Source organism: Sorex fumeus, unplaced genomic scaffold (assembly GCF_029834395.1).
Source record: "Sorex fumeus unplaced genomic scaffold, SorFum_2.1 ptg000098l, whole genome shotgun sequence".
In the NCBI taxonomy this organism is placed as follows: domain Eukaryota; kingdom Metazoa; phylum Chordata; class Mammalia; order Eulipotyphla; family Soricidae; genus Sorex; species Sorex fumeus.
Window position 1 is genome coordinate 56,456,755 of NW_026606155.1, and position 22,789 is coordinate 56,479,543.

Consider the following 22,789-nt stretch of genomic DNA (forward strand, 5'->3'; position numbering starts at 1 on the left):
TGGTGGTGGAAAATGGGCACTGGTGGAGGGATGGGTATTTGATCATTTTATAATCAAAACCCAAGCACAAAAATTTGTAAGTCTAAAACTGTACCTCATGGTGTTTCACTAATAAAAATTAATTTTAAAAAAGATTTCTAATATATGAAGATGAATTTCAAATTAAATTTATTTCCAAATATTCTCAGAATACCAAGGAAATGTTTTTAATTTTTAAAAAATATGTTCCTGGGGCTGGAGAAATAGTACAACTTGTAGGGCATTTGCATTGCACCTGGCTGACCTGCATTCAATCCCTGGTGTTCCATATGGCCATCGGAGCACCACCTTGAGTATTTTTTAAAAAATTTAATCAACTTGAGATATCATTACAATACTTTGATGATTTTCAGTCAATCAACGTGAGATATAGTTACAATAATTTGATGTTAAGTTTTAGTCATACAATGATTAAACACCCATCCCTTCACCAGTGTACGTTTTCTACCACAATGTCCCTAGAATCCCTCCTGCCCCCTCCCCACCCCCTGCCTCTATGATACACAATTTCCCTTTAACTCTCTCTCTACTTATGTGCTGACAGTAGATAAAGGACCAAACATGATGGCCTCTCAGCATCTGTATTACACACCTTGAGTAAGTTTTGAGTGTAGAGCCAGGAGTTAACCTTGAGCATAGCTGGGTATGTTCCAAAAACTCAAACAAACCAAACCAAACCAGCAATATATTAATTTTTCTCTTATTTTTCACTGAATATTATGATATTTTAAAATTATTTATTGGAGGTTAGTATCTGCTATCTCCCTGAATATCTTAAAATTTGAGGTATTTCAACAATTGCCAAAAGTGTTAGTTCACTCATAATATCTAGAAGAAAGTATGGTGCTGTATTTCATGTCACATGTTTACAATATTGCCAAGACATTGGGTCACTTTACACTTATGGTGGCTGTCCAGGGAAATAGATGAGTCTTAATACTCTCCCAGGAGAGCTACTGGGAGACCAAATTTGGCTTTTATAAATAATTATCCCCATGGTGTTGGGGCCTACATACATGCTTTCATGTTGTTGGCCAAAACCACTTTGTCTTTTTCTCAAAGAATTCTTAAATGTAAAATTCTTGGATAGCAAGAAATAAAAAATAGTGGGATGGAAATACAATACAAGAATTTTTAGTGTTTTTTTTCTATTTTGATGAGGATTCTATTTTGATTAGACTATACCGAATTTTTGTATTAATTTATACTATATGAAACTTAATGAAACTTATTTTATATGCATTATAAGACTTACTTTATATATTTTTGAAAATTACATCACTCTTTTAGTAAGTTTTCCTTTGATGACATATCAATCAAATCTAGCTCTAAGTCCATTGTAACCTTGAATTTATTACTTTACTGCTTCATCCATGTATCTCTATTTACACCCTAGGTATCCTGCCATGAGAACATAGCCTCAGACTTTCTTATTTGGGGCGTGGGGCACATCCTGTGATGTTCAGGTGTTACTCCTGGCTCTACACTTAGGAATCACTCCTGGTGGTGCTTGGGGGACCATATGGGATGCCAGTAAACTGCATATAGGGCAAGCACCCTATGGCTCAAGCCCACTCTTTCAAATTTCAAAGCACCAAAATGAGAGTGGAGGAAGCAATAGTCTCCTATAATTGCTTAGTCAGCTTCTATCACTTATTCTTCCTCATTTTGATTGAGATATAATGGAAATAATAACATTGTGCAGAGCCAGGAGTTACTCTGAACATTGCCAGTGTGATTCCAAAATCATACCAAACCAAACCAACAAAATAATTCTTTTTCTCTCACTCATTTTTGAAGATGCATTTAAGATGCAATAAAACAATTTTAAGATGCATGATACGATTTTTTAAAAATATACCCTGTGATTGAACACCACACTTGGGTTAGTCATTGCAGCATAATTAACAATAGCAAACTGTAAAAGCAGACTAAATCTTCACCAAATGAAAAAAGGCAATATGGTACTATGTCTACGATTATATAACTGTACTATATCTTTTAACTTCCTGGAAGTTAAAGTTATTATTTTCTTTCTTTTGTTTTTAATATAGAAGTCACTGTCACTGTCCTCCTGTTGTTCATCAATTTGCTTGAGTGGGCCCAGTAACGTCTCCATTGGAGACTTTGTTGTTACTGTGTTTGGCATATCGAATACATCACAGGTAGCTTGCCAGGCTCTACCGTGCAGGTGAAATACTCTCGTAGCTTGCTGGGCTCTCCGAGAGGGGCAGAGGAATCGAACTCGGGTCAGCCATGTTGGCTGCGTGCAAGGCAAATGCCCTACCGGGCTCTCCGGAGTGATAGCACAGTGGTAGAGTATTTGCCTTGTGCACAGCCAGCCTGGCTGAGCCGGGTTTGATTCCTCTGCCCCTCTCGGAGAGCCTGGCAAGCTACCCAGAGTTTTCAGTATGCCAAAACACAGTAACAAGAAGTCTCACAATGTAGAAGTATTGCTATTTATTCAGCCATTGATTAGGCTGATTGAATTGGGCAAGAACTCCACCTTACATTTTTTTTCCTTTTTATAATTTATTTATTGAATCACCTTGAGAGCAATTACAAAGCTCTCAGGTTTAAGTCTCGGTCATACAATGATGAAACACCCATCCCTTCATCATTCACACCAAAAACCCCAGTATACTTCCCATCCCAAACCTCCCCCTACGTGTGGGGCAGATGATTTCCACATTACACTCTCTCTACTTTGATTACATTCAATATTTTGACACCAGACCCACCATTATTATTTGGAATTTTACCCCAGTACTCAGATTTGCCAAAAAGGCAATTGTAGACAATTTGTTTTCTATTGCTGATTATGAATAGCATATGATGTCGTGCAGCCACAGTAATGGCCACGAGATTTTGAAATTCCGAAATTTTAACAATTAAATCTGGAGGGATTTCTGCCAAAACTACTCGGTTCTGAGATTTGTTTCTGAGTCTCTGGGATTATGGTCATTAAGCAGCTTGATCAGAAGCAGCTTGGTCAGGAGCCAGAGAGGCTATTTGTGAGTGGCAACTCGAGGTCTCATTGGGATGGGGAGGAAAGGGCTCACTCCACTCCCAACCCATGAGGCCCTGTGTGTCTCCTCACTGCGGCCCCAAACCTGACTGTCCAATGGCCTCTGGAAGATGGTGGTCACCGATCCGCCAAGAGGGAGCAGGTGAAGGGACAGCACCCTTTTCCCCTGAGTGACCCTGCACTGGTAACCTAATGCAGGGACCAGATGCATTTCTGCCAAAAGCTGCTGTGTTCCAAGATTTGTTTCTGAGTCTCTGGGATTATGGCCATTACGCAGTTTGATCAGGAACCAGAGAAGCCTTGCCTCCAGTTATATAGCTGAGCAAAAGGTGGTTTGTGGAAGTTTCTTCCACATACCTAACTTTTGGCCGTTTATTTTCTTGGTAAACTTGGCCCCAAGTTGTTGGAGTTGTTGGGGTCTGGCCAAAGGCACAGCAGCAATTTGGGGGTAACTAGAAGTCTGAAGGCATGATGAGGCTGCTGATACACTCGCCTCACAGGTACAGATTGACCTATATGGTGCTGGTGACACCATACTGCATTAAATTATTATTTTAAACTTTCCTTTATTCTCTTTGTCCCATATTCTGAGAGCACATCACCCACAGGCCCTTAGCATGCTTTAACTTGTATTTTTTGAAGAAAATAAAGCAATGTCCTTTGTATATTTTAGAATCTTGATTTATACCTGAATTTAATATTTTTCTGCTTGTTGATATTCAAATATTTAAAAATATTTTTAAGCAATATGGTGGAAATAATGCTGCTTAGAGCCCTGGCAGCTAAAACCCTTCATACTCCACAGGTGCTGCCATGCTCCCGGCTGGACTCCACTGCTCAGTAAGAGCCTCATCCAGAAATTAATCTGTTTAAAAACTCAGGTATGTGGGGTTTTTGACTGAAATCTTCAGGCTTTCATGGAATTGAGGATGGGCTACCTCCCCCTGTCTTCCTATACTTCTGGAAGCCCCTGGCAATCACACACAAACACACATACACACACACACACACACACACACACATCTCAAAGTCTCCAACCAGTTAAAAGTTTAACTCCAGCTATATCAACCCATTAAAAATTTTGGACATCCTGGAGTACATAGCCTCATTCTGAACTGCTCACATCTCAAATTCTACAACACTGATAAATCAGGATTAGCTTATCTGATTGATTGGATGGGATATAATGTTGAAGGTAACCTTTCTCAATTAACAAAATATAAACACAGAAGGCTTGACAACTAGCAACATCTTAGTGATCTCTTAAACAAGGTCTAAATATCTTCATGATGAGATATAACAATCTTCACTACCTTTCTTCTAAGGAAACATTTTTTGATCATTCTATTAGCAAATTATATATAACAAGCAGTATAAAATAAACTATTGAGGGCCTGCTATAAGCACAGGCTTAAGGGTTGGGAAAATTGGAAATAATGATGGTGGGAAGGAGTAATGGTGGTGGGATGGTGTTGGAATATTGAATGTCTATAACAAATCATCATGAACAACTTTGTTATAAATAAATAAATAAATAAATGCTGTTTGGAGTTATATATAAAATGTTCAATTTTTAAACAGCTCCTATTTATTTGTATTTCATGCTGATTCATATAAGAAATAAAAAATGGTGGTAAGTAAGGCAAGTATGGCAAAATACTAAAACCTTTGAAAAAGTGTGATACCACATAAGTCAAGGAATATTAATAAGAAAGTGGCAGCACCCCATGTATTCAAATATTAATTTCTGTAGAAGTTATTTATTTTGCAGCATTAAAAAAACAGAGTAATGCAAACATCTAAAATGTGACAAAATTAGTCAAAAATATCATTATATACTATTTTAATATACATTTATTTAACACTAACTATGTATTGGTACTTTGTTAGGAACTAGAGTTATTTAAAGAAAAATCAAACATAGCCTCTTCTCCTAGAGGCTCATAGTCTAGGAAAGAAGAGACAGCTTAGTAGACTACTGTGTTTACTTTACTTGTTGGAGGTTTGAGTTTGAACGCCAGACTTGCATGGGTCCTCAGGGATGACACCTGATCACTAATCTTGGAATAGTTCCTGAGCACTTCTGGGTATGACCTAAAACCAAACCAAACCAAACCGAACAAACAAACTAAAAGAGCCAAACCAAACCGAAAAAGAACAAAAAAATCCAATAGCCTATAGGCTGGGCAGGGACATCACAAGAACACAGTTAAGTGAGGCAACACAATAATTCTAAGAAATTCTTATTTGTAAGAAATGCTTAATTTTTAGACTACCTTGTTACAAAATCAAGATTAAAATTTGTGTGTGCTAAGCCTCAAACCCAGAATTTTATACATAGGAGGCATACACTTTACAACTGAGCTCTCTAAAGATGTTATTTTATCTTAAGGAGATTTTATTGATTTAACATTGCTATACAACACTACACAATATTACTAGTACAACTCACACCTTGTTAGTGTGAAATCCTTGCCATACCCACCAAGACTGCGGTGCTATTTCATAGTTAAAATGACCATTTTTTCTTGTCCTCTTTCTTTCCCTTTTCCTCTGGCAACCACTATACTTCTCAGAGTCTAAGAGGTTTAATTGTGGGTCTACAAGATCACAATGTTTAACACGAACAGAAGTGGCTTAATATCAGGCCATGCAGTGGATGGGTTTAGAATTTGTTTAAATAAGTTATAGCATTCACTTATACCCCAATATTTGCCACCATGCCCCTCGCTGGACTTTCCAGTTAAATATTTTGGATTTTCTATAGCAACATCCCCAAACTCTACAATAATAACACCCTAGTAGGAGCATACCAGATTGTATTTGAGTGTAACTAAAAGCCAACAAAATCTTAGCTAACAAAAACATCAATTTATGTTTAAGACTTAACTTGCAACAACAGTTTAATAAATCCCTAGACAAAGACTTAATGTCCCTATGGTGAGATACAACAATGTTCATAAATTTTCTTTAACTGAAGTTTTTTTTTTGCAATTTAATGAGGCATTTATTGGTAACAAGCAATATAAAATAAATTATTGTGGGTCTGCTATGGAGGCAGGCTTGAGAGCTGGTGGGTAAAATGGAGACAATGGGGGAGGAAAGGTGAGATTGATGTTGGAATACTGAATACCTATAACAAATCAGCATGAACAGCTTTGTAAACCACAGTGTTTAAATAAAGTGGGAGAAAATTTTTATCCCTGATTTCCAGGCATAAGCCTGGAGGTCCCCCTGCATTGATGGGTGGGGAAGTTGAGCAGCACAACTTCTCAAGGCTGTAGAATTGAGCTGTTTGACCTGGATGACAAAGTTCCTTAGGGGATAGCCGTCAGCCCCTCTGTACTCTGTTTTGGAGGACCCCCAAGTAATGGTCTTTTTACCATCTACAGGAAAAAAAGTTAAAGTAATATTATTTATCTGGTTTGTTTATAAATGTAACCATGCCATTAACTATTATGACCACAGAAACTTTTTGGTTTGATGAAGTCCCATTTGGGCTGGAGCGATAGCACAGCAGGTAGGGCGTTTGCCTTGCACGCAGCCAACATGGCCGACCCGAGTTCGATTCCTCCGCCCCTCTCAGAGAGCCCGGCAAGCTACCGAGAGTATCTCGCCCGCATGGCAGAGCCTGGCAAGCTGCCCGTGATGTATTCAATATGCCAAATACAGTAACAACAAGTCTCATGAAGGAGACGTTACTTGGGCCCGCTGGAGCAAATTGATGAATAACGGGAGGACCATGACCATGAAGTCCCATTTGTTTATTTTGCATTTGTTAAATCCTTGAGGACACCACTGAGGTCAAATCATAGATGGTGTGGCTTATATTTTCTGATCCCACCTGCTAACCCTTTCCTGGTGAAGAAAGCTTTTTTTTTCCTCAACCCTCATGCATTTTGCTGTTGTCAAACACTTTCACCTTCTCTAGGCATGGGGAGATGACAACAAATATGAAATCGACTTAGTCAAACTCTCAACTCAAATATATTTTGAAACATAAAATGTTTACCATGTCAAAAACTGTTAATAAAATATTTAAAAAATTAAAAATTAATTTCTTTTAATAAAAATATATTTAGTTTCTGACATAACTATTGCATTTGTATTGTGCACCTTTGTATAATAGATGGTACCACAATCCCAGGTAGATATTTGTTCATTCTTCTCAAGCTACATAAAGCTCTGTAAATGTGTGACAAGCAGGTGGTGTCTTATTATATCCAACAGATAGCACTGAATGCAGCCTGGGAGCTTGTGAATAGTGTGTTTTTACATCTAAATGTTGTAAAATTCCTTTCCCTCCTTCCTTTTCTTTTTTTTTTTTTGTATCGACATGTCACTAAGCAGTGCTAACACTGAAAATCAAATTGGTTCTTATCTATGCTTGGAAAAATGCCACTCTGGAAATAACAGCATATATTTCACACTGGATCTGAAGTCACAAAAAGCAGGACAGGAGTATGAAATTTGAAAAATGACAATAAATATAATAAATACCTATAATTATAAACACAAACTATTTATAGAAGTAGCTTATTTGGGTTTGTAATTCAAAGTTCCTGTCCATCAAAATTTGGACCATTGAGAGAGGGGTCCATACATTACTTTTTACCTGGTTTCTTACCTCAGCCCCAAACACACAACTATCCTAGCACATGGAGAACTTAGGGCTATCCTTAGCAATTTATTGTTTTGCAAAATTATTGAAATAACTTGTTTTAGTTAAATTGATATTAAATTGTACTTTTAGGGCATTATATTATTTATTATTTTTTTATTTTTTACTATTTTTTCAGCCTTTTCTTTTTTATTTTATTTTTTAATTTTTATTAGTGAAACACCATGAGGTACTGTTGTAGACTTACAAATTTTTGTGCTTGGAAGCTTCTGAACCTCAAAAAAAACAATGATCAAATACAAAGACAGTCTACAGAATGGGAAAGAATATTCACTGAATACACATCTGACAAGGGGTTGATATCAAGGATATACAAGATATTGGTTGAACTCCACAAGAAGAAAACATCCAACCCCATCAAAAAACGAAGTGATGAAATGAACAGAAACTTTCTCTAAGAAGAAATCTGAATGGCTAAAAGGCACATGAGAAAATGCTCTACATCATGAATTATTTTTTATTTTTTTAATTGAATCAGTGAAATACATGGATAAATGGTTGTTTGTGATTGAGTTTCAGTTATATAATGTTCCAACATCTTTCCCTTCACCAGTGTATATTTCCCACCACCAATGTCCTCATTTCCCCCCCCCCAACCCCTTCAGGCTCTGAGGCAGGTAATTTTCTTTTCTCTCTCTCTCTCTCTTTCTCCTTTTGGACACTATGGGTTGCAATACAGATACTGAAATGTTATCCACATACATATATATGTATATATATATATATATATATCCCTATATCTACTCTTAACACTCAACTCTTGTCTAGAGTGATCATTTCTGTTATTGGCATAGTGGTCCCTTCTCTACCCTAATGGTAGGGCGCAGATTTTTATGACTGTTCTAGTACATCAACAAACATGTTTAAATTTATAGTGAAAGTGAAAATTTCCTAGAGAATTCTTTTTATGTCATGTTTTGTTGCTATATAATATTTGTTAGTGTTATTGTTTTGCACAGCCTGGCAAGTTCCCCATGGCATATTTGATATGCTAAAAACAGTAACAAGTCTCACAATGGAGATGTTACTGGTGCCCTCTCGAGCAAATCGATGAACAAATGAGATGACAGTACTACAGTGTTGTTGTTTTGTTTCTGAGCCATTTAGGGCCATACCTGGCGATACTCAGTGATTACTCCTGACTCTGTACTCAGTGATCATTCCTGGCAGAGTGGTACCTTATACAGTATTGATGATCACAATCCAGTTGGCTTTGTGTAAAGTAACTGCATACTGCTGTGCTATCACTCCAGTCCCTATAATGTAATAAAAAGTTTTAATTATAAGTATTTCTAAGCCTAGTTCATATTTTGGGCTGGAGCGATAGCACAGCAGTAGGGCGTTTGCCTTGCATGCAGCCAACATGGCCGACCCGAGTTCGATTCCTCCGCCCCTTTCGGAGAGCCCGGCAAGCTACCAAGAGTATCTTGCCCGCATGGCAGAGCCTGACAAGCTACCCGTGACGTATTCGACATGTCAAACACAGTAACAAGAAGTCTCATGATGGAGACGTTACTGGGCCCGCTCAAGCAAATCGATGAACAACGGGAGGACAGTGACAGTGACAGTTCATATTTTATAATTTTGGAAACCTTTACATCTAAATAAATGAACACAAAAATAATTCCATGGTATGTTGCTACAGAAGATCCAGAATATTGAAGATTTTCAATATTAAGCCTAAAAGCATTGGGTCGGTTCCACACTGTAGAGTTAGCTCATACTTCCTTAACAAAATGTTACAGATAGATGGCTTAAACAACAGAAATTTATTTCTTATTCTGGAGCCTGGAAAATTCTAGATCAAGGTGCTAGAAAATTCAGTCCTGGTAAGAACTTTTTGCCTGTCTTGTAATGGCTGTTTCTATGTTCCTATATGACCTTTTCTCACTGTTTTCACAGAGAAAGTTCGGGTGGGTTGGAAGCAAGGGGTGGTTCTTGCATATTTCTTTTAATAAGAGTGCTCTCATATGAACCTCATTTTCATGTCCTCATCTAATCCTAATTACCTCCCAAAGGGCAAAGCTAGGACTTCAAAATATGAATTGACAGAGGAGAGGAGCACAAACATTCAGTCTGTAACATAAGCAGACATTCTTCTGTCCTCACTCTTATCTATACTCGCTATCATAATTCCTTTAAGTCAGCTTCTTTTGGCTCAACTTTCCTGCTAACTAAAAGATGGGCAAAGAAAGAAAATAAATGGTGAATGAATGGAATAAAAACATAAAATGAAATGAATTATGTTAGACCACTTTTGAGAGTTGAACCAATGAACTTGATGCAGTCTGAATGTTATTATTTTAACCACTGAAAATACATTTAAAGTAAAATCTGAAATCATATGAGATACCTTTGACAAAGGAAATGCCAAAATTTTCTGGAATGACTTGGCTGATGTCACTGAGACAGTCACCAGTCCCAGAATGAATAGGTGTGGATATCCATAGCACCTCTCTGGGAATGTGTCTGCAGTCTGGGGGCCAGGAGGTTTCTGCTTCTGATCCCATAGGATAGATTGTTTGTTCTGGAAGTATCCCAAGTCCACAATCCTGTGTTCCTGGGTAAGGTCATCACAATACTGTAGCAGCTGCTTTGTTTACATAAGTTCAGGAAAACATAGCTTGGCAAGCTTTTTCTTATATTCTTTGTGTCACTCAGGGCTGTAAAAACAGTTCAATAGCTAAGATTTTTGTTCCCTAACTCAATAATAAGATATAGACACACAGCTTCTGGTAAGTGGACACAGAGACGGGCAGTTTCATTTAGTGGGAAAACAGTGCATACTACTTTAATATGATAATATAGTTAGCATAGCAATGTTTCCAGAAGATAAAATCTTTTAAATCTTTGACCCTCCTAATAGTCCCTCCACACCTGATTGTACCCTTGTATGTCATTCCTAATGCAAATTTATCAATTCAAATTTGAGATTTCTTTCCCTAGAATATCAACAGTGTAAGTTATGACTCCTGAGAAAGGCCAACAGTATAGGTCAAGGATCAAAGAATTAAGTTGGCTAGTCCTACCCAGGGGATTCTTCCTGGAGCTAGTCTTTCTATTTGATCACTGTTTCTGCAATTGGGGAACCCTGCAAAGCTGGTAAGAAAAAGCTAGGGATGATTTAGCTACTGTGCTATATATCCACACTAATAACTATCTCTGTTAACTGGAAAGATTTCTTAGGTCAGGTATCATGTATTATCCAGTAATATATCTTAAATGTATCTTAACATTTAAATGAATGATATGATTATGAGTGAGCTAGATTTTTCTGAAAACAGAAACAAGATAGGTACTAAGCAGAAAAAATACAGAATGCATAATGTATTCATGACTGAGACGAATGAAAAAGCCTCTCCTTTGAAAACTAGGATCAGAGCCATGTCATATGCACACCAAAGGCTCAGTGAGAAGGTTATCTACCCTATCATTTCTCTTCAGTTTCCCGGAAGGGCATAATTCTAATAAAAGTAACAGATAACATATGCTGCATGTTTATTAGAGTTTTAGAACTTTGATGTGCACCTGAAGTTATACTAAAGATAATGACAGTTATAACTAACATTTATTGAGTTATTTTGTTTGGTTTTGGTTTTGGAACACCACTAATCAAAAGATTGCTCCTGTCTCTGCATTTGGTAGTCACTCCTGTTGGGTTCAAAGAGTGATCCATATAGGATGCCAGGGATTGAACCTGGGTCAGTTGTGCAAGGCAAATCCCTTACCCTCTGTATTGTCTTTGGTCCCTACTGAGTACTTGCTATACACTAAGCAATAATTTTTTTCCAGATACTAATTAGCTAAACTGTACCAGAATTATTGAAGATAAGAAAAATAAGGCTCTAGAGGAGAGCATGAATTCAAGAACTTGAATTCAAGTTGGTGTGGAGACAGATATTACATTGAAGACTCAGGGCTGGTTCTCTCCTTAGTTCTATGCTACTCACTGTGCTGCCACTGGTACTATTATTGCTTTCATGCAAATGAGAAATAGATGCATTTCTTCAAAAAAGAAACTTCAATAATAAATATTGGAAGCACGAAGCCATTCTTGGAGTTATGCAAATTGATTTATTAAACATATTAGATATTTTATATTTTCAATCAAATTTTAGAAAAATTGTCAGTAGGATAGAAACATTTGTTTCAAAATACACATCTTCTTTCATGGAAATTAAATTACTTATGCAAGCTTCAAAGTATACTTTCTTCAATATATTTTTTCTAGTGAAATTGCTTCTAGACTAGACAATCTCACTATGACATTTTATCCTGAAAGAATTTGCACATTTTTATTTTAAAAAGGTATTTTCTTCATTTATGATGAATATTTGAAAAATTAAATGTCATGTGAAGTATTTGACTGTTATTAATTTATTATAGGAAGTAAATCTATATCTGTATACATACAGATGTATATATCTACACATATGTACACATATATACAAACATACTTTTATAAGGATCGATGTAGACACGATACTGAAACTATATCTGTTTATATCTGGTTGTGATTTTTAAGATATTCTAGGCATAATAACTTTTATATGACTATAATGAATGTGCTACTATGGAGCATTAAAAACTTTTGTGGTAAGAACAATTACAATAAAATCTATTTTAATTAACTATTTAATATTATATAATATTATTTACCATCAACCTGATCTTGTATTGCAGATCTCTCAAAATTAACCATTTTCCATAACTGAATTTTTATCTCTTCCCTTAGGTTCTGGCAATTGCTAATCTTCTCTCTGCTTACTTTTAATTGATTACTTTAGGTAGTTCTTATAAGTGAGATCATAAAGTATTAGTCTATGGCTGGCTTATTTAAGTTATAATATCCTCAGTCTTCTCTGTTGTTCCAAATAGTGTATTTTAGTAAGCTCTGCTTATTTTTAAAGCATTCTATTGCATAAAGTTTATTTATCTTATTATAGTTTATTTGCCTTGCATGCGGCCGACCCGAATTTGATTCCTCTGTCCCTCTCGGAGAGCCCGGCAAGATACCGAGAGTATTCTGCCCACGTGGCAGAGCCTGGCAAGCTCCCCATGGCGTATTCAATATGCCAAAAACAGTAACAACAAGTCTCACAATGGAGACGTTACTGGCGCCCGCTCAAGCAAATCGATGAACAATGGGAGGACAGTGCTACAGTGCTATATTTTTAATATCCACCTTTGAACAATTAATATGGTTCCATAATTTGACTATTTTTAATAGTACTGCAACATTACTGTAAAAATATTTCTTCCAGCTCTAGATATCATATTTTTTAGATAAATGCTCAGAAGTGGGATTGCAAGACTATATGGTACTACTATTTCTATTATTTTGAAGATTTTTCATAATAGTTGCACGATTTCTCATTCTCACTACCACTGTTATAAGTCTCCCCATTACTCCATATCTTTTCCAATACTTATTGTGTTTGGGTTTGCTAAAAATCAACAGTGTAAGTGATATATCACTATGGTTTTGATTTGTATTACCTTGATGATTAGTTATGTTGAGCACAGCAAGATGTTCAATAACATTAATAAATATGAGAGGACAACTGATTTTTCAAAGATTAACTTATTTATGTTATATAGTATTGCTTATGATGGTTATTAGTCAAAATAAATTGTAATTTTCTTAATTTTTACCATTTGCAATAATTCAAATTTGTTATGCTTTTCAAATTGAATGTGTCATTTTGAATAGTGCTTCTGAAACTGCATTTAGATTCTTTGGAAATTGCACAAAATTTCGATTCTAATTTGGTAGATTTAGTGAGGCAGGAAATTCTATAGTTCTTATAGTCCCCAAGCAATAGTGAAGTTGCCAGTCTGTATGTTATGTACCAAATTTACCTAAATTGTTTATAGTAAAGTTACTCATTATAATCTTCTATAATACTATATGGTTTAAGAAAACATCAGTCACATACTATTGGACGAAAAAGGAGTTAAAAGTTTATGTGTCAGATGCTAAAAATTTCTAAGAGCAATCATCTATGATGACTGTGTAAATTCCCAAGACCCTGAGGAAAATCCCTAACAGATTCTGGGATTTACAATCACCTGTTCTGATAAGGAGAGAGACCATTTGAGATGTGGCTCCTATGTAAGGTGTGGCTTTGACTATGACTAAGTCTTATCTTATTAGACACATAAGTAAAGACTTAATCTTTAAAGATTTTAATTGACAGTTTGAAATAGTGTCAGAGTATAAATGCAACCTCAGTTTTTGAATCATTTGTTGAATGGATTAGAGATCTATGGCTCATTGAAATCTCGGAGCACATCACAATGAAATCGATTTATGTCTTTATTTTTCTTCTTCATCTTGGCTATCTCACTGAATTATGACAAAGTTGATAATAACACACTTTTAGGTATTTAGTAGAAAATACTTAAAACAATAAAATATTTCTTACAGTCTTTATAATTGTATGGCTATTAAAGATAACATTGTTATATCCTATATAGGAAGAATTTTTATTATAAATGTTAGTTGGGTTGATAGTGAAATTCACTTGTATCATTTGTCATCCTGTTGCTCATCGATTACCTCGAGCATGTGCCAGTAACGTCTCCATTTTTCCCTGTAGCATGCTAGTATAGCCCAATGCTATCTGCTCACTCCAGGAACAATGGGAGGACAGTGACAGTGAAAGTGTGTTTGATTAATTGGTCTTTTGATGAATAAACATATCTGTCTTTATCAGAAAATGGTTGCAAATACTGATTTTGTTAGAACAAGTCACAGTGCTGCTTTATGCCAGAAATGTTGCCATAATGAGTAGACAGAGTTCCATTTGGGGAATCACAAATGGATTTATGATTTATGATTTATAGAAAAACTTTGACAATAGATAGAACTATCTATGATCTGAATGGTGATAAATATGGAGCATGTGTTATAGTGTGCAAATGAGTCCTACAGGGCATGCTTTGCTTAAACCCCTGACTGATTTCCTGTGGTATCTCATGCTGAGACTGTGGTTTTAATGGCTTAATCTCTTCAATTATTTCCACTCTTCATATTAATCCTAAGAAGTTAGATGTGAGGACCAGATAGGATACTTGAAATATAATATAGTTACTAACTAGTAGAATGATAAGATCCATCTGGAGACCCCTGTAAAGGGATCAAATGATGGCAGAGTCTCTCTAACCATGGGGTTTGTAGGTTAGCTCCTGAGCAGAAAGAAGGGTATTGTAGGAAGGTCTTTGCCCACTGATCTTTGCTTATAACATCCTAGTTGTAGGAAACCTAATGGCCTATGTCTCAGGCTCCACAGAGTATTCAATCAAAAGGATAACCTACTGAGATCCAGTACTCCATGCAAAATAAGTCAAAAATAATCTTTCTTATATAAGGACCACATCCCTTTGATAATTGGGTCACATTATATTTTAATTTTCATACTGCCTTGACTAGGAATATACATGAATGATATAAAGGTCATATTTAGAAGGAACTGTAGAATTATTTATTTCAACCTCCTCTATGGTGCATAAATTCACTTTTTTAGCTTTCTTGATCTACATTCTATCTTTCAGCACTTGTTAGCTTATGTTCTCTTAATTAATAATTAATTATTGGATTCATTATAACATTAGTAATTCACATTTTTTGCAATAGCACAGAATTTGATTTCTTTTCAAATATATTCACCAAAGATGAAATTAAAGTTCCAAATAGACATAAAGAAATGTATACAGGCAGAATATAGGGTTATAGAACTTAAGAATTGGAAGAAATTATATGATGCTTGTATTTTATTTTCTTCATCACATTCCTCATAGATGTTTACATGGAGCATTCCCTTTGCTTACTTTAAATATCAAAAAAAATCTCTTCTAGCATGTAAGAACTAGATTGTTATTAAAGTACCACTGAATATAAATGCTCTATAGAATGTAACTGATTGTATAGAAATGCTCAAGGTTATTAGTCTAATTAGCAGTTAGGTCAATCAATATACACTGAATGCAGGAGCTGTCCGTGGAAATAATTAAGCTAATTGTCTCTGGGAAATCCACGTTGCAGGTCTTTTTCAATTTTCCATGCTCAGTCACGAACTGCCTTTTGTCCTCCTCTTTCTACTTCTTTTTATGTTTTCACTTGAGATCAATAAAGGTCTAGTCAGAATTTATATTGAAAGGATTCTCATGGGCACTCTAACTCTATCCTTTCTTCTTTCTTTCTTTTTTTTCTTCTTCTTTCTTTAAACAGGCCTACTTTTTTCTTTATGAAAGATTTAGACTCAGCTTGGATAAATCTGGTTCTACTTATATGCGAACAAGATCAAAATGAGGGTGCATTCTGGCAGGGAATTTTGCTGGAAGCTTTATCTGTGTAGACCAAGCAGCTAAGGACAGCTCTACTGAGTAGCTGCTGAATAGTTCAGGGCCCTGCTCTACTCTCCTGTTATCTCTGGTGCTCCTCTGGCCCTGTGGTACCCAAGATTACCCATACGACCGAGGAAGTACTCAGGGGCCTTCAGAACCATACCTGGTGATCCTGAAGGAACCTCCAGAGCTACACACTGTGATGTAGGGGGGACTATATGATGTCAGGGAATGAACAAGACCTGTGTCTTAACCCCTGTACTGTGCTTCAGTTTGAAGTCTGAAATCTTCAGTCTAGTAGATAGATGGGGAGGTCTGGCGGGAGGGAGCAGGGGAGGAAGGAATGTGGCAATGAGGTTTGGAGAAATAATAAAACCAAAATGTGTTTTCAAGACAGTTACTCTGTCACTAGCTCTAAATTAGCTTGAACAGAAAATCATGAATACTGAACCCATAGTATGGACTCAGAAACTAACCCATTTAGACTCTAACTAGTGTAGGACTCAGTACAGAGAAGACTGGAACCCTTCCAGAGAGGAAAATTTACAGTAAGAACAAAAGACTGTGAAAAGAATATAAAATGTACACTGGTGGGGGGATGTGTATTGGAACATTGTATGACTGAAACTTGTTCATGAACAGTCTTGTAACTGTATCTCATACTGACTTAAGAAAAAAAAAGAACATGATGGTAGGCCAACAAAAGTTCAAGGCCCTTCCCCTGACAAAGATTTAGCAAAGAAATCTTTGTTGTTTTTCTTTTTTCTTGTGAGGGTGCAGGGTGTCACAGTTCTCAAGGTTTTCTCCTGACTCTGGGCTCAGGGATCATTGTTGGCAATGCACAGGAAACCATATATGGTACTGAGAGTTGGACCCATATTGTCCCCATAAAAGGCTAGTGACTTAACCAATGTACTACTCTCTGACAACACAAAGGACTCAAATCCACATCGAAAGTTTCAACCGATTGTAGATTGGGAGAAAAAAATTCTATAAAACCAACTTTGCAAAGACAAGAATCATGCTTCTCCATTCTGGGAAGCCATCCACATCTCAATTTTGGATGATATTCTTTTTACTTTAGGATACCCTTTGTCCCTCCTTTGGAGAAGCCCACAGTCTTTCTTGAATGTGTTACTCTTTCGTTTCTTCCTCATCATCGCTGAATAAAACTGTTTTGCTCCACTATTTGTTTCCTGCTGAAATTACTTTTTGCAAGGGAATGAGACTGACCTATAAAGAACTTAGGATGGATTTAGGGCTAATTGTTCTTTTTCTGCAAAGTACAATTCCTGCTACAGCCTGAGTTTCGTGGTTTGCTGAGAAATTAAACATCAGGATAAGATCACCTGCAGTAGTAGGGATTTTGCCTTTTTGCTTATATTTTTATTTTGTAGAGAGTTTGCCTTGCAAACGGCCGACTCGAGTTTGATTCCTCTGTCCCTCTCAGAGAGCCCGGCAAGCTACCAAGAGTATCCAGCCTACACGGCAGAGCCTGGCAAGCTTTCTGTGGCGTATTTGATATGCCAAAAACAGTAACAACAAGTCTCACAACGGAGACCCTCTTGAGCAAATCAGTGAGCAATGGGATGACAGTACTATTTATTTTTTAAATTGAAGCACCATGAGATACACAATTGCAAGGTTGTTCATGATTGGGTTTCAGTCATACAATATTTCAATACCTATCCCTTCACCATTGTACCTTTCCCACCACCAGAGTCCCCAGTTTCCCTCCCACTACCCTCCCTACCTGCTTGGACCCCCCTTTTGCCTTTATTTTATCTAACAATATGGCATTCTCAAATCAATACCTTGTAGAAATAGTAAAAGATGTCTGATCTGCTGATGACTTTCTTATTTTTAGTACTGTTATAAATTTATTATTTGCATTTATTTATTGTCATTTTATATGAATTTTGGATGATATTCATCAATATGAATAGCATAGAATTGGAAACTTCAGTATTTCTTATTACTATATATTTAGCTTGCTTATTGTTCCTGCAAATTGTTTTTATATGCTGTCTGCTGATATTTTTGTTTTTTAATTTTAAAATCTTTTCTCTGGACTCCCATAAAATTACTACAAGTGAAATAGGTCGGTAAAGACTATGTTCTGTATTTTAATTTGTCTTAAGTGAAAACCATTTGAAAACCAACTAGGAAAGACTAGTTCTACTGAGGTTTAAATCAGGAGAATGCCCCAAGGAGAGCTTTTGAGATAGTGCTTTTGAGGAGAGCTGAATACAGATTAATCTCTTTACAGAACAATGCAAAGGAGCCCTAAAGGAGAGAAGACTTAACTGCTAGTACTGAGGGGCTTACATGCTAAAGACAACCAAATTTCCACCCAGGATTATTGTTAGACCAACATCCTCAGGAACAACTGGAAGAGGAATAAAACCTTTTTTGTCTCTCTTAGGGCGAGTTGAAAAAGAAAGGTCAGTTAAAGGGCTGCTTGTTAGGAAAGAAATACATTTTTAGACAGTTTGGTGTATGAACTATATTGAATATGATTCCCAAATCAGTTATCCTATACTGTCTAACCCTTGTTCACTTTTCAAAGTTTTTCATGATTAAATCCCATAGCAGGAAGATGACCCTAAAAGTATATGTAGTTTCAGTGATAAGGTCATATTGTTACTGATGACTAAGCTGCTGAAATCTTTATTAATGGAGTGACATTCAGAGCTCAGATATTTTTAAAACAATCTGAAGGCTTATGTAAAGGCTTCTCAATGGGTTGTGGAACATTAATCCTCCAGAGAGCAACAGAGCACCTGTTTCTTTATACGCTCTACTGCTTCAAATTAATCAGGAGGGGGATGTTACAACTTGAAGTTGTAACTGCTTTCTTCCAGGAAGAGCTTTAATAGTATGCTCCAGGACAAGGAGTGGTAGAAATTGATTCTTTTGTTCCACAGATAGTCAAAAGTGGCATGTAAAGAAGTATTCTGAAAAGGGGAAACTACTTATTCAACTTTAGATTATTATTTAAAGTGAATACCATTCCACCTTTATTTGTAATTATTTTTCTCTTCATGTTTTTTTTCTACCTAACGGCTGTCCTGATTAATGGCAGGCAATCTTGCTTATCTTCCAAGAGTTTTTTGAGTTTAGTATCTTATTCTCTAAGTCGACCTAGGTTTAAGGTGTGCTGACTCAGGAACAGGGAGAGCTTTAAAGCTGATGCGTGATGGAGTCAGCAGATGCGTGATGGAATCGGAGAATAGGAGACCTGGCGTCAAAAAATTGAAGTGTGACCATGACTTAGACACATTTCTTCTCATTTTTAAAATGGAGCTAATAATTCTAGCTCTGTATATGCACAAGATGGTGAAAATAAATAGGATTACTTATACAAGTACAGTTTATGTAAACAGATACTAATAATTTTATAGACATTTTGAGTATTTCTGTGATCCCACTTTGCAAACCATGAAGAAAATACCTTTTGGCCCTCCCTCCTTTACTGTTGGGTTTTTGGGTATATTAGTTTGCTCTGGTTGCTGATGCAGGTGATGCAGGAGTGACAGCGTCAGATCTCTATGTTCATTTGTGATTCCCGAGTCCTTCAGTGTTTTCAAGAATGAAAATAATAAAGATGTTCAGACTCAGAGTTATTGGAAAATGGAAAAGTTTATTAGAAAGTGGAAGAATACAGTAAAGAAGCTCCCCAAGTGGAGAGGAACTTAGTATAGGACTAAGTTAAAAATGAGTTTTGTGTAGGCCTTTTTATTTATTTACTTATTTCTGCACCTACCCTATATAGGCCTTTTAAAAGGCTCCTTGCATTCCCTATCCGTTGACAACTATTTACAAAAATGCCAGATAATCCCAAGAATGTCTAGCTGTTCTAAAACTCTTCGGCATAATTGTCCACTATCTTAAGTTCCCTGTCAGCCTAGGCTACAGGCAGAGTTTTATGTTCATGGGAATCCTCAGGAAGCCTGAGGCAAAACTTGGGGATGGAATGTGTATCAGGTTTATGGGGGAGAAACGGAACATTTGGAGAGAAAAAACTGTTGCTTCCTCTCTCACAGCTAGGGGAAACTGAGGCTTCCTCTTTCATTGCCATCATAAAAATCCACAGATTTGATAATTTAAGCAACAAAAACATTTTCTCATAACTATGGAGGCTAAAATTTCAAGATCAAGTGTTTAGTCAATTTAGTTTCTGGGTAGAGTCCTCTCCCCAATCTCAGTACATTCTCAGATGCTGCAGATGACTTATGTGAAGTGGGGAGAGGTATTAGCCTCGACAGGGAAGTCTACCACCTTCCTCATTACCCACTTTGGTAACGTGGGTAAGTGATTGGAAAACTCAGGGTGGGTAAAGTCGGCCATGAGCTCCCATGTGGCATGGACACTTGTGTCCACCAGCTCCATTGCACCCGAGTTCCACTAGATCTACACAGCATGGGGTTAACCTATTTCTCGGAGAGTCATGGAATACAGGCTGAAATGAGGAATTGTGGACTGAGCAGCGACTCTTCCTGTGGGAAGCGAGCGACGGCGGCCCGCATCCTTGTCCTCCTCTTGCCGCAGGGCTGGCTACCCCCCCACCCCACACGGTGTCCAGCTGCGCGCAGGAGACTGGCTAGCGCCGCCTGCGGTCTCCGCCATGCCCCCCAAGAAACAGGCTCAGGCTGGGGGTAGCAAAAAGGCGGAGCAGAAGAAGAAGGAAAAGATTATCGAAGACAAGACTTTTGGCTTAAAGAATAAGAAAGGAGCAAAGCAACAGAAGTTTATAAAGGCTGTCACCCATCAGGTTAAATTTGGTCAACAAAATCATCGTCAGGTAGCACAAAGTGAAGCCAAAAAGAAATTGAAGAAAGATGATAAGAAGAAAAAATTACAAGAACTAAATAAACTGTTCAAGCCAGTAGTTGCTGCTCAAAAAATAAGTCAAGGTGCAGATCCTAAATCTGTAGTATGTGCATTTTTCAAGCAAGGACAGTCTACTAAAGGAGATAAGTGTAAGTTCTCTCATGACTTAACTCTGGAGAGAAAGTGTGAAAAGCAAAGTGTTTATATTGATGCAAGAGTTGAAGAACTTGAGAAAGATACAATGGATAATTGGGATGAGAAAAAATTGGAAGAAGTAGTGAACAAGAAGCACGGAGAGGGAAAAAGAAAAAAACCAAATAGGTTGCAAGCATTTCCTTGAAGCTACTGAAAGTAACAAATATGGCTGGGTTTGGGTATGCCCAGGAAGGGGTGATAATTGCATGTATCATCATGCACTTCCTCCAGGATTTGTATTAAAAAAGGATAAAAAGAAAGAAAAAAGATGAAATTTCATTAGAAGATCTAATTGAAAGAGAGCATTCTGCACTAGGATCAAGTGTTGCCAAAATCACTCTAGAATCTTCTCTTGCCTGGAAAAAAAGAAAAAGACAAGAAAAGACTGATAAACTTGAGCAAGATATGGAAAGAAGGAAAACAGACTTCAAAGCAGGAAAAGCGCTGGTGATCAGTGGTCGTGAAGTATTTGAATTTTGTCCTGAACTGGTCGATGAAGAGGAAGCAGATGATACTCATTACACCCAGGGAGCCGGTGGTGATGAGATTGAAGATTCAGTGAGCGTAAATGACATAGATTTAAGCCTGTATATTTAAGCCTGTATATACCAAGAGATGTAGATGAGACATGTATTACTGTAGAAAGTCTTGAAAGATTTAGCACATACAGTTCAGAAAAGAATGAAAACAAATTAAGTGAAGCATCCGGTGGTAGGGCTGAAAATGGTAAAAGAAGTGGCTTGAAAGAGGACAACGAAGGGAAGGGACAGAAAAATGGAGCCATTGATGCTGTTCCTGTTGATGAAAATCTTTTTACTGGAGATTTGGATGAACTAGAAAAAGAATTAAACACACTTAACTTAGAAGAATGACACAAAACAAATTGATGAAAAATTAAGTCAGCTCAGCATGAGTTGAAATTGACTACAGTAATTTTTTTTTCACCTAGAATTCTTCAACAGGATGTTTATTTCCCATGCTGAATATGGAGGGTTTAGTTTCCTCCAAAAAAAGGATATTCCTACATCTTGTCTTCCGACTTTGGCTACACAGCTTATAGTAAGTTAAGAGTAGTTCATGATAAATTGAGAATATAATGGGTCATTACAGAAAATGATTGTTGTAAATGTTCATTCATATAGGGAGTGTTACTGCTTCTCCAGTTTTTTTTTCCCCCATTGGACATGTATTACAAGAAAAACATACATTTGAAATTAGATACCTTTTATTTAATACAGTTTTTAATGAATGATTTGTATTTATATGTTTAAAAGGATGCCTAAAATATGAGTACTGATCTTCATAAAAGGAATTACTTAAGAAGATTCAGTATTGTACATCTTTGGTCAGTTAGATGAATATTTAAAATGAAACCTCTTTAATAATAGTATTATCTACAATGCCCGTTGTTAAATTGTTTTAAATTGTCCCCTCTTTTTCGCCAATTAAGTTGTAAAGACCATCCTACATTAAAATCCAAAAAAAAAAAAAAGAAAGAAAAAAGAAATGAGGAATTGTTCATTGCAAGAAAAGAGAAAATCAGCTTTAATCTTTGCCCACGTTCTTCTCAGTTCCATCACCTTCCTTCACCGAAAAGAAATTTGGAGACAAATAATGAAGTAAAACAGTTTTACTTAGAAATTATGAGAAAGGAAAGAGAGAAA

At 36.6% G+C, this 22,789-nt stretch overlaps 1 pseudogene; it reads left to right on the forward strand.

Annotated features, from left to right (window-relative positions):
- Nucleotides 1-20,671: 20,671 nt before the first annotated feature.
- On the forward strand, nt 20,672-22,519 carry LOC130041813 (zinc finger CCCH domain-containing protein 15-like; annotated as a pseudogene).
- Nucleotides 22,520-22,789: the final 270 nt, after the last annotated feature.